Here is a 13,046-nt window from a genome sequence, read left to right as displayed (position 1 = left end):
CACAAACAATGAATGGATGGTGTGATGTACGCAGAAACAAAAGCAGAAGGGAAGAGTCACTTTCTTCATCCTGGTGTGTGTGTGTGTGTGTGTGTGTGTTTGTGTGTATCCTCTGCTGCCAAACTGCTTCAGGTCCATACTTCCTAGGCATGATGTCTCCACAAAGGAGGTCCTGTGCCATCTCACTGCCATATGGAAGATAGTGTAAACTTGTTTTCTCTTGCTATGGAGGCTAGGACCTGAACCAATGGATTCAAGCTATAAGAAAGGAGATTCCGAGTAAACATCAGGAAGAACTTTCCAGCAGTGAGAGCTTTCCAACAGTGGAATGGACTCCCATGAGAGGTGGTCGACTCTCTTTCCTTGGATGTTTTAAAGCAGAGGTTAGATGGTCAACCATCATGTATGATCTGGTTGAGATTCCTGCATTGCAGGGAATTGGGCTAGAGGACCCTTGGGGTCCCTTCCAACTCTACCATTCTATGATTCCTCATCATGTTCACTACAGTACACGAGCTGAGATCACTCGCCTGAGCAATGCAGGCAGCAGGAACAGCCAATTCCATCTAGAAAGGATGGAGGTGGTGCTGAAGTTGCAGCAGTGAGAGGAAGCAATGTCTGCTTCCATCATAAAAAGCGACTTTTCTCCGTCACTGAAGAGTTTTTGGGGAACAACATTGTCCTTTCAAACTAACATTATGCTCAAAAAGCTGAAATTGGGAGGCTTTTTGGAACAGCTCAACATCTTCATCTATTAGCACAGCACTATCTGCCTGGAGAGAAATAGCCAGCCATCATTAGGCCCAAATCCTTATGCTCAGATACTCCAAAGCCAAAGCTGACATCCTAAACTGATTAGATGGCATGATCTGTCTAACCAGGGGCAAAGTACTTTGGATCAGTCATGTTGGGGGTTCTTACCGATAAAAAACTGTGCTGATGTGCCTTTGTGAATTAGGCAGGCCCTTGTGATGTTCTTCTGAAGTGCAAGTTGTAAAAATGCACAAAAAGAAATGCAATTTCTGGCTATATGGGCCCCATCTGTTCCTTTACCCCTGCATCTATTTCATCAATTAATGTATCTTTCTTAGTCTGATTCCATAAAGCCTCAAAAGAAAAAAAGTCTTATCCTTGAACCATCCTCCCCTCTCATTCCCCATCTGTTTCCCGCAAACATCAATTATGGTTATGTTAGTCTTCTTAAAAACTCTGGTGTTTTTTTTCTTTTTTCCACCTAAAAGAGATGAAATCTGCTGCTTCATTTCATGGATATAATTAATAATCACAATAATGGCTGCACTTTCGTGAGGCTCCTCCATCTGTGAACATGGTAAGTGTTTTATGGATATCTTCACAAAGGTAAACTCTGGGCTAATTTAGGATGAAATGGAGGCAAAGGGGGTAAGCAAGTGGCAGGCAGGTGGGGGTACAAGTTTGTGTGCATCCCAAACTGTGAGGCAAATTGGGGTGCCTTGGGGAAGGATCTTGATGGGCCATTTCAGTTACACTTGTTATCAGTTAAGCCAATGCCACATATACAAAAAATGCAACTTTACCACAAAACTGGTAAGAACCAGTTTAGAAGGAACCTATCGACTGGAGGGGTGAAAGCTCCAAATACAAGGAGGTGCAAGGAGGATTCTGATACATACAGCGAAAAATGGGATGAGTAAGTGTTTTCAAGGACTGTGTTTTGATGAGAGATGGTGGGGTGCTGGGGTGGCAGAAGGAGATTGGATTAGGAGACAAACAGCTAAGATAGTGTATATTTTCTTTAAACCCTGTCCGGTAATAATAATGGCTGGTTAATGAGACACTATTTGGTTACACTTAGGTAGCCGTGTTGGTCTGAGTCGAAACAAAATAAAAAAAATCCTTCAGTAGCACCTTAAAGACCAACTAAGTTTTTATTTTGGTATGAGCTTTCGTGTGCATGCACACTTCATCAGATACACATTTGGTGTGAGCCATATTTGAACCACCCAACGGGTGAGAATAGGATGCTGGGCTGGATGAACCATTGGCTTAATCCAGGAAGACTCGCCTTATGTTCTTATTCAGGCGTGGGCCAACTCGGCCCTCCAGATGTTTTGGGACTACAACTCCCATCATCCCTAGCTAACAGGACCAGTGGTCAGGGATGATGGGAATTGTAGTCTCAAAACATTTGGAGGGCCGAGTTTGCCTATGCCTGTTCTTATTATTCAGCTTGTTCTAAGGGCAACACAGTCTTCCCGCTAATGACACTGGAGTTAAGCCTCTATCTCTCCTAGCAAAACACACAGCATTAGAATAATGTGGCTCTTCAGAGAAAGAGGCCTCATATCTGAGAAAGAGGTGAGGAAAGGAGGTTTAGGGAGGATTTATTTCCTGACACAGCCTGACAGCCGTCTGCGGCATGATGAGCTTCTTCCGCACAATATTAAATGTTTCAATTTTCACCCGAGTACCTTTGGCGGTTATGAAGTTGTTTCTCCCTCTGGTTGCCCTCCCCCATCCCTCCCACCCCGCTATAATATTTAGTCTATGGCTCTGCTTATTTACATAGTTAATTTCGGTTCTGTATGCAAACACAAATTAGTTTTGTGCAATTACTTTCTGCACGGACACGGAGTTTATCCGCTTCGGTGGCTTTAACAGCATCGGAAGTGACTGCCGAGGACCATATGGCTCTCTCTACATATGATCACAATATTACCTGTACATATTAGTTACATAAGAGCTACCTTATAATTAGAGCGTGCCGGGAGATGGGAAGGGGGGGCAGGCGAGTGGAGTTCAAAGCAGAAGTGAGGGGGAGAAACAAAGGAAGAGTAACAAATCAGAAAGGCATTAAGACGATTCCAGCACATAATGGAATTAAATAATACGCTCACATGCACACTGAGGCAGAATCACAAGGACGACAGGTATACGGTGTGGGGAGGGACCCTTCCATGCTTGTAAACTGCTAAGTCCACAGACCTGCACACCCTGGTCCATGGCAAATTAATCCATCAGACAGCACCTGTGCTACTATTTCTTATTCATCTATTGCATTTGTATCCAGTGCAATTTTTCTAGGAAAAGAGGTGCTGGAAATCACCATGAACACCTCCTTATAGAATGACAATGGTGCCCACTTGAGAGGTGCTGGAACTGAGTTCTGACGAGTTCTGGCTGAAAAAAAGCCCTGTAATTATATCCCACCCTTTTTCTCTGAGGAAATTATGGTAGAAGAAGAAGAGTTTGGATTTGATATACCGCTTTATCACTACCCGAAGGAGTCTCAAAGCGGTTAACAGTCTCCTTTCCCTTCCTCTCCCACAACAAACACTCTGTGAGGTGAGTGAGGCTGAGAGACTTCAAAGAAGTGTGACTAGCCCAAGGTCACCAGCAGCTGCATGTAGGGGTGCGGGGACGTGAACCCGGTTCACCAGATTATGAGTCTACTGCTCTTAACCACTACACCACACTGGCTCTCTACACCACACTGGCTCTCCATGGTGGTGTACATTGTTCTCACCCCTCCTCAATTAATATCCACAACACCAACACCAATCCTGTGAGGGAGGTTAAGGCTGATATTTGTTTCTGCTTGGGGGGGGGTGTTAAATTGCTTTTAACAGTTCGTGGCTTTACTGTCTAGTTTTATGTTTTTATATTGTCCAACTCTGACGCTCTCACCTCTGCTTAAAGAAAGAAGCCCACCTACCACAGAGGGAAAGCTGCTCCAATGGAAAGGGCAAGCAGTAGAGGAGGGAAGATCCTCTCACTGGCTATATGGAGCAGCCAGGTTCTTCCCTCGCAGCCATTAATTGCATCAAGCTCCAGCAGAAAGATGGGAGAGACAGGGAAATTGATTTGCGAAAAGAAATTCAGAAATTCACACAAAAATGCTGACAAACCTTAGGAGTCTTTAAAAGAAATGATTTAGAAAATTGAATTTAAGATTGTTTTGTGTGGGGAGGGTGAGAATATGAGAGAACTGAAATTGACAGATCCATCCATCCCATAATGGACACCGTGTAATTTCTATTCCTGTACTCTATTTGTGAATCTGTAAGCTGCTTTGAGAGTCTCTAGGGGCTGTAAAGCATGATATTATATATAAATAAACAGACAATTGTCTGGTCTGGTGTCAGTAAGCTTCCTAGATTCCACTTCTGGGGCCAAACTATGAGTCAATATTTTGGGGTGGGTGGGTGGGTGGGTGGGTGGGGAGGAATCACTTTGATAAATGCATGTAAAAAACGAAACAAAACATGGTATCCAAGCTGGAGGTCACTGCCACCCAAAGAAAAAGCAAACTTTGGACAAACAAGCTTCTCACTGATCTACCCTGCAATTCTACAAGGTGATTTTGACACCCGGATACAGTGGCATCAGCTTGAGGAAACTGTGAAAACAATCTCTCCCCCCACTGCTACCAAGACAGTTTTATTTTTATAGCACGTTTTCACATGCAAGACATCTCCTAGAGCTTCACGCAAATATTAATTATAAAGCCCTAGGTGGTAAATTATAAATATCAGTTCTTGCAAATATAAAAGATGCGGGGGTGGAGAAACCAACAATGCCAGACAATCCTAAGAAGAATGTAGCACTTGAACAGATGACGGAAGACCTGCCTGCAAGTCAACGGGCAAATCATTTAACAGCAATGGACTCTTAAGTGATGAGTGCAAACAGAAGATAACTGGAGCTTATTAACAATTTCTCCAATGCTTTTAACATACATCACACTTTATAATCATCACCCTGATCACAACAGTGTGAGATCAGAAGCGGCTTGCTGGGTGGGGTGGAGACTCTGAGGCTGGTTTCCCAGCAGGTGAGTCACTGTTGCTTACCAAAAGAGATGGGGTGAGGCATTCTTGGCATGATTTAACATGATGCAAACACACCAGCAGAACCAATCAGGAACTCTTGCACCATGCTGACCTCCCTGCTGCTTTGTCCCTACCTGAATCCTGAGATCATCTTCTGAGGCTCTTCTTCATGTACCTTCAGGTCCAGAGGGTGGCAACACGAGGGCAGGCCTTTTCTGCAGTGGCTCCCTGTCTGTGGAATGCTCTCCCCAGGGAGCTTTGGCTGGCGCCTTCAATATACAGCTTTAGGTCTCAGGCAAAACATTTCTGAAGGCAGCCCTGTTTTGGGAAGTTTTTAATGTTTGATGTTTTGTCGCTTTCTTATTATTATTATTAATAATATACTGTTGGGAGCTGCCCAGAATGACAGGGGAAATCCAGCCGGATGGGTGGGGTATCAACAACAACAACAAATTATTATTATTATTATTATTATTATTATTATTATTATTATTATTATTCCTGTTTAACCAGGCCTTGGGCTGATTGACATCTGATGTCCTATTAAAATGTGTCATTGAAGGGGGGGTAATCGGGTTATCTTTGTTTTTGTTATGTATTTTGTGTTTTTTATATTGTTATTTTATATTGTGAACAATCCTGAGATTTACAGGTAGAGGGCAGTATACAAATTTAATAAATATCAAAATAAAATATAAATAACAGCAAACCACCTGCTGGGAAGTTAGCACTCCACCCAGCCAGACTCTTCCGACCAAGATCTGTGTCTCCATTGTTCCCATTTCATAAATGGGGAAAAAGAGTTGTGTCCATCTAACTTCTACTCAGCATGGGCCTATTGAAATAAATGGACCTAAGTCACCCAGCTCTAATGATCTCAGTGGGACTACTCCAAAGATGGCTAGCATCAGATACAAGTGTAGGAGTGAGAGGAAGTGACCTGCCCACATGAAACAGCTAAGTCTATAGTTCGCCAAGGACTTGAAGTAAGGTTTCCTGAAGCAGTGCATAGTTAAACTGTGGCACTTACTCCCACAGGAGGCAGTGAGGGTCATAACCTTGGATGGCTCTAAAACAGGTTTAGACAAGTTCATGGAGAGGGCTCTCAAAGACTACTACCGTATTTCTCCGAAAATAAACCATACCCCGAAAATAAGACATCCCCTATAAATAAGCCACCGTGTGTTTTTTTGAGCTATCTTCTGCTTCCACTGTCAGAGGCTTTATGCCTCCGAATACCAGTTGCTGAAAGCTACAAGATGGGAGAGTGCTGTTGTTCTCATGTCAAGCTTGCAGGGTTCTCAGAGGCATCTGGTTGGCCACTGTGAGAACAGATGGACTAGATGGGCCACTGGCCCTTATGCTCATATGTTGTGCTCTTATGAGTGTAACATCTCTCTCTTTTTTTCCTTAAAGAGTGTGTTGCCCTTGAGAAAGCAAGTGACAATGTGTGAGGGACACTCTGCAAGATGAGAGAAGTCCAGCAATGCTCAGCTCACAGTTGTGTTTATTGTGCCATATGCCCATGTGTAGGGTGTCTATTGTCCGCATATGTGTTTGGTTCACTTTGTGCTGGAAGGATTACCAGCTTTAGAGACAGAGCCCAGACAGAGAGGCACTCAGTTGTTTCCACTGGTGATCATTGCTGCAGAAGTGGTATTCAGAAACATATTGCCTCCAATTTAGTATTCTTCACTGCTTTTGTATATTATGGGATCGTAATGTATTTTGTGTGTGTACATTTTATTTATAACTACTGTCATGATTTAACATTTTCATTTGCTTGGATATGTTGGAGCAGCTTTGAACCCATCTCGATTAAGAAAAGCAGGAATGATTTTGTTGATGATGAAAGTTACTATTTAATGATAGCAACAATTATTAGTTCTGTTAATGCCAAAATATGCTTTGAATATCATTTCTTTTATGGGCAAGCAATGAAAGAAAGAAAAATCTAAGAAATAATAATTTAATAATGGCAAATCAACAACTCTCTTTCCTAGGCCAGATATGTGGAAGAAAACACATGGTCACTTCCATAGCTGCCAAGTTATCCCTTTTTTAAAGCGAAATTCCCTTATGCTGAATAGGCTTCATCGTGAGAAAAGGGAAAAGTTAGCAGCTATGGTCACTTCGCCCCTCCAAAATATACAAAAAAAATGACAAAGACATTCCAAGCCCTAAGTAGCCATTTAAAGCCTGGTAAAGCAGAGTGTTAAACTCAATGCAGTGAGTAACTATAAACGGCTAGAAATAATGACTTAAGTACCTCTGTGGTGGTGTGTGAAAGGAGCCTGCCCTCGACTCTGATGAACACTCTGAGGACCATGGAGGAGCCAAGTGGCCAGGATGGAACGGCAGTGAATTGCCGCAATCAAGAGGCAGTCTCTACAAAAGCTTGGATCGAAGCCTCCAGGTGTGCAGTTGCAGAAAAGCAGGCCCAATTTCTGCAATATTCTTTAGGTGGTGAAAGGGGGCATTTTACAACAGATCTCCCTCGTTTCCTCAAGAGGTATAAAACACGAGAGAAAAAGCAAGCTCAAAGACCGTTCCCCTTTTGACTGCAGAGGCACATGGCGCCCATTGAAAGAACAAAAGTTTAAGGGGTACTTTTACTCGACTTGGATAAAAAGCGAGGCAGCAGCAGAATAAGAGGAACATTATTTGGGTCACTTGGAGCAGCTTTCTGTGTTTTCATGTAGATTTAACTGAAAGCAAGTAATCGGCAGGAGGGTGGCTGGAAATGCTTACAATTACAGGACCCAGCTGCAATTCACAGGTGTGATAAGTGCCTGTGCTTTGTTCTGTAGTTACACAACAATTATGCTTTGTTATTGAGTCACTAGGCGAATGCTCTCAGGAGAGTTGGCTGGAGACAGGGGTGGGACATTGTGGGTCCTCTATTCTTGGATAGGCCAAGAGAATGTGTGGTCAGCAAGGGCCCCGAGCTGAGCTCTCTCTTGGTACATCAGAAGATCCCTGCTGGGATCAAGCCAGGGCCCCATCTAGTCCAACATCCTGTTCTCACAGTGGCCAGTACTATTACTTCCCTTGATCAGGACTCTATGTATTTGCATGATACTGAACAAAAGAATCTGACTTACATGGGGCCAAAGTCAGTTTCAGACTGGGCATAGCTGGATATGGCAAGGACTGAATCTAAGACCGTCTACATGTAAAGCAAGTGCTCTGCCACTACTAAAGTAGTCCTGCTTTAAGGCACAAGTCTTTGCTAGTGTTACTTACAGATGCCCAGGATTGGACATTGGACTTTCTGGATGCAAAGGATGTAGCTCCACCAACAAGCTACCACATTTCCCCATTGTATTTGTGTGTGTGTGTGTGTGTGTGTGTGTGTGTTCATACTGCTGATAGCTGATTGTTTGCAGCACCTGGCATGATGCTGGTTTTTTGTGTGGGTGTGTAAATTACATGTACATTTTGGAAATGCCATTTTGCAAAGAGGGAATGGCACACCAATGATGACTTTCTGCAATCTATAGAAGGACATGGAATTGCTCTGCAAATTAGGCCTCCATTTCCAATAGTTTGTGTGAGGGGCTAACAATGAACAAAAGCAGCTGGCTTTGGACATCTGGTCTGCTGAACACAGATCACGTACGTGCAGAAGCCTGATCACCACTCTGAGCAGTTAGTAGACTAATCTTGCACATTTCAAGCGGGATAAATCTGCATTCTGTACTGGGTCATTGTGGCATTTAGCACAATTGCTACACACAACTGTTAAAGACAGAAATAATAGCAAGAGAAGAGGAGGCAACCTGGAATCAAGGCTACAGTGGGGCTGTCACCAGCTTTTTGGGGGGAGCTCTTGGGTGCAGGCTCTCTGAAAGACTGTTTTCTCCCATACAAAGCTGACCAGGTTCTGAGTTTTTTTTTTGGGGGGGAGGCCCTTCTCTCAGTCCTGTCAGCCTCACGGGTGTGCTTGCTGGGGACACAGGATAGGACCTTCTCAGTGGTTGCTCCTCCTGAGATTGAGGGGGCCCAGGGCCATGCAAAGGCAGCACACCCCTTTGATTTGAATTTCGGTGGGAGCCCTGCCCCCCCGCTCCCCTACTTAGCCCCCTTGCCCCAGACCCAAAGCCTCCACTAGGCCCTCTGCCCTGCAGGAAGGTCTAAGGGGAGAGCTAGAATCTTTGCACGCCCTTTCTAAGCAACCAAAGTCAGGGTGGAAATGGAGGATCCCCCCTCCAACCCGAGTTCCTAGCACACAGCCCCTTCCCCAGTTTCTTCATCGGAGTCTGCCATCCCCAGCCTCATCCTGACAATACTGCAAAGATCATTACAATACAGCAACCCCCTAAAGTCAAAGAGGGGAAAAAAAAGAACTTCAGTACTTCACCAGTCACCTTTTAATTTGTTGTCCATAGAGTTAGCTTAATCTGCTGTCTTATGCATGCCTCCCTTAGGGCAAATTTCGGTGGGGCTTACATCTGACTAGAGATGCACATATGTTCGCACTGTCAGAGGCAGATCTTGAGAAATATATAACTTACAGGTAAACAGATAACACACACCTCAAGAGTAAAACACCAGAATAAATTTGGCCTCCCTCTCCTGCAATTCGAAGTGTGGACTTCTTCATAGGGGCTGCAAAGAAGAACAGTTACTTGTGGCCTCTTAAAGACCATCAGATGAACACTTTCTCTATTAGAACTTGCCCAGGAAACTTATGTGTCTCCTAAATTCTATGTCTGATAGCCCAGTCCTTTCAGGGTAGAATCTGCAGTCCGATACACTTACTCATTTAACTCAATGGGGCTTAATTCTGAATGCAAGGCTTGCACTCTACCAGGATGTAGAGCAAGCAAACACAGTCCTTTGCTTCCACTGTCTCATATTTGGTTTTGAGTGCCCGAATAGAGGCTTATGTGAAGAGATAGTCAAACAATCGCCCTCCTAGCCCCATCAGTCAGGACCCCTCGCCATCTCTGCTTCCATGATGCAATACATCTTGATCTGGGAAATATCATCTCAATCTACCCAAATCTCCTGCAAACACATAAAGGAACCAGCCATGTGAGTCAGTTCCGGACAGCTTGCTAAGCACCCATAGCATCAGTGATAGCCTATTATTATCCATCAAGCTTGAGTTCACACTTATTCCTGTGAAAGAGTAAATTCTCCGACTTGGCGCAGCAAGATGCAGAGAAAGTGCCCCGATTGAACGATCAGAGCTATTTGTTGATTGAAAAATTAAACTTCCATGAATCAGGAGCTCTCATCTTCAGAACAGAATCAGGAGGGGGTTATAATTGTCCAAATCATCAAAAGTAAGCATCGGCCGCCAGGGCATCAGAATAAATTGTCACTTTTGCTATAGCCATAAATGTCTTCTTCTCTTTATCTTCCTCCCATCATTCAGGATGAAGAGTGTCAGATTCTTGGGCAATGAAGTATGTTGTCATAGGATCAATGTCTCCTGCTTTGAAAATAAGTATCTCTACTTTACTGGGTACTTATCTAGCAGCTGGAAATCGTTATCCTCTGATAACTTCCTACTCACCACTGATGTTATCTCTTAGGCAATGCTGCAGCAATCGGAGAGTCACAATGCCTACTGCATCCCAGGACTGTCATACAAAATGAGACATGTCATAGAGACACCCAGGAGGCTGCAATAGCTATATCCCAATATGTGATAGAATCACAGAACTGGAAAGTATCCCCAGGGGTCATCTAATCCAACCCCCTTCAGTGCAGGAATCACATGCACCCAATGTTTGGAGAAATTAGGAACATTGGTCTGTCTAGCTCAGTATTGTCTATACTGTACAGACTGGCAGCAGCTTTCCAGGGTCCCAGCCCTATCTGGAATCATATAATTGTAGAGTTGGTACCCAACGGGTCATCTTGTCCACCCCCTGCAATGCAGGAATCTCAGCTAAAGCATCCATGACAGTTGGCCATCCAACCTGTGCTTTAAAACCCCCAAGGAAAGAGAGTCCACCACCTCTGGAGGGAGACAAACTGCTCTTACTGTCAGAAAGTTTTCCCATATGTTTTAGCTGGAATCTCCTTTCTGGTAAATTGAAGCCATTCAAGTCCTACCCTCTAGAGTAGGAGAAAACAAACTTGGAGATGCCTGGGATTGAACCCGGGACTTTTGCATGCAAAGCAGATGTTCTATGACTGAGCTATTTGAGCCTTGGTTAAGGGTAGAATTAAATTAGTGCTGTGCTAAACATTTCTTCCAATTTCTTTCTGTGTTTTGTTTAACCATTTTCCATCGATTAATGAGAGAGTAAAAAAAAATGCATTTGAAGGCTTCCGGTTGACCACGCCATCTTGCTCAGACGGGGGTCCGCACAGCGGAGCGGACCTCGGCGCTTCAGAGGTGGAGGGAATCGTTCCAGCGAAACGAAACCTCCTTAAAAGCCCCAAATCGAGCTTTTTGGGGACAGATTTTGCCTGGCGGCGCCAAAAGCGGGTTCTCTCCTCCCCGGATCGGCTTTGTTTAAGCCCCCGAGAGCGAGGAGGTGAACCGCGGCGGACAGGCTGACATTGCTGCTCTGAGAGTGCGAAGCTGCGAGTCTGGGAAGTGGAGGTGGCCAATTCTTCAAAGAACATTCAGCAAATGAATAGACTGTGAGTAATTTGGATTCTTTGGAATGTAAATTAAGGCAACAATTTGGACCTGGGAGAGAGGGGAAAAGAGGAAGCCACCCCCCCCCACGGTAACATAAGAGACAGTAAACAGAAACCCGAAGCCGTAAACAGAAGATTTTAACTTAAAAGGATTCCTCAAAGGCATCAAAGAGAATCTCCCCTAAATGCAGGGTAAAAGGGGAGAGAGACTGTTGTGATTGCCCTGCAGAATGAAGTTAAGACTAAGAAAGACCTTTCTTTTTCTCGGGAGCCGGCAGCCCAGAAAACCCAGTGAGCTGACCAGGATTTATAGTTAAATTTTATTTCTATCTTTATCTCTGGACTTTTTGGAAATTCTTTTTTGGTTTATATGCTTTTGAAATGTGAGTTCGAACTTTATTTTAAAGAATGCAGCCAGCTTGTTAAAATGGAGTCGAGAAAATAGACTGCGATCATATTCCACCCCATGTGACAAGTTTTGACCTTGACAGGACTGAACTATGTCAACAAAAAGGTACCCGCCTGAGTTTCAGCGGACTGTTTTGACCTTAATGTGGGAAGCAAGAATAGAACTATGTCAAGAGGAGACACAACGGCTAGTGTTACAGCAACAATTCCAGATTGTGATGACAGAATATGATTTCCTAGAAGATGAAGCTTTTGAAACTGAAGAAGATGAATGTGAGAATGACAATGATGAGGACTGTGATGATTTAACACAAAATGAAGCCCATCACGAAAAAAATAATGATTTTACTCTACAAAAAGTTGGATGGAGTGCCTCCCCTTCGAGGGGGGCACGACTGGACTTACTGGAACTCCAGAATGACCACAGGGAAGAAGGAAAAATTAAGCAGAGAAGAGAAGAAGCTCAGGGGTCTGATATGGAGGCCTGGATGGCAAAAGACTGCAAACAGGGGGTGGGGTGAAGGGAAAGTGAAGTGGTGATTGTAAGGATGGGTTAATAGGACTATAACTGGACTGCTGACTATGGAACTTGCTGGATTGGTGGGGTGTAGCCGGTACTCGGGGGGTGTAAGGTTAGTTTGGGAATAGTTATAGGTTTAAAAAGTGAATTGATTCTGGAAAAAGGTGAAAATATGGAGGCCTATAGAGGGGTAAAAATTAGGCACGGGAAGAAAAAATGGGAGTTTGATTTCTCAGTGATTGGACAATAGGCGAAAATGATAATAGTTTAAAAGTGGTACAAGATATAAAGGTGTATGTTATAAAATATGAACTATGAAACTGTTGAAGATGATAAATAAGGGAGGAAAACCGGGGAAGGGTGGGAGGGTGGGGAAGCCCACAAAATATGGTTTAACAATTATGAATTTAACAATTATGATGAATTTTTTTTTTGTCTTTTTTCCTTTTTGTCTTTTTTTTTCTTCTTCTCTTTTTTCTCTTTTTCTCTTTTTGTATTTTCTTTTTTTTTGGTATGACAATAGATGGTTGGATGGATGAACTCCTGCGTACTGCCCTGGTTCACTGGAGCTCCCTGGTGGCAGGGGGGGCTTGGGGGGCAGGGGAGGGGGAGGAGGACAGAAACCCAATCATAAAATGGACCACTTCTGACTGATCACCTGCGTGGGATACTTCTGTGGCAGGGGAGGACCCATGGAG

The 13,046-nt window shown here is 43.8% G+C and overlaps 1 protein-coding gene across 3 annotated transcripts in view; it reads right to left on the bottom strand.

Moving 5' to 3' along the window:
* The window catches only part of NTM (neurotrimin), an 836,512-nt gene that overhangs the window by 255,392 nt on the left and 568,074 nt on the right, over positions 1–13,046 (bottom strand). The gene's annotated exons all lie outside the window — the stretch shown is intronic.

The sequence above is a fragment of the Zootoca vivipara genome, chromosome 15 (assembly GCF_963506605.1).
Source record: "Zootoca vivipara chromosome 15, rZooViv1.1, whole genome shotgun sequence".
Taxonomy (NCBI): domain Eukaryota; kingdom Metazoa; phylum Chordata; class Lepidosauria; order Squamata; family Lacertidae; genus Zootoca; species Zootoca vivipara.
This window is presented reverse-complemented; position numbering and strand designations above follow the sequence as displayed.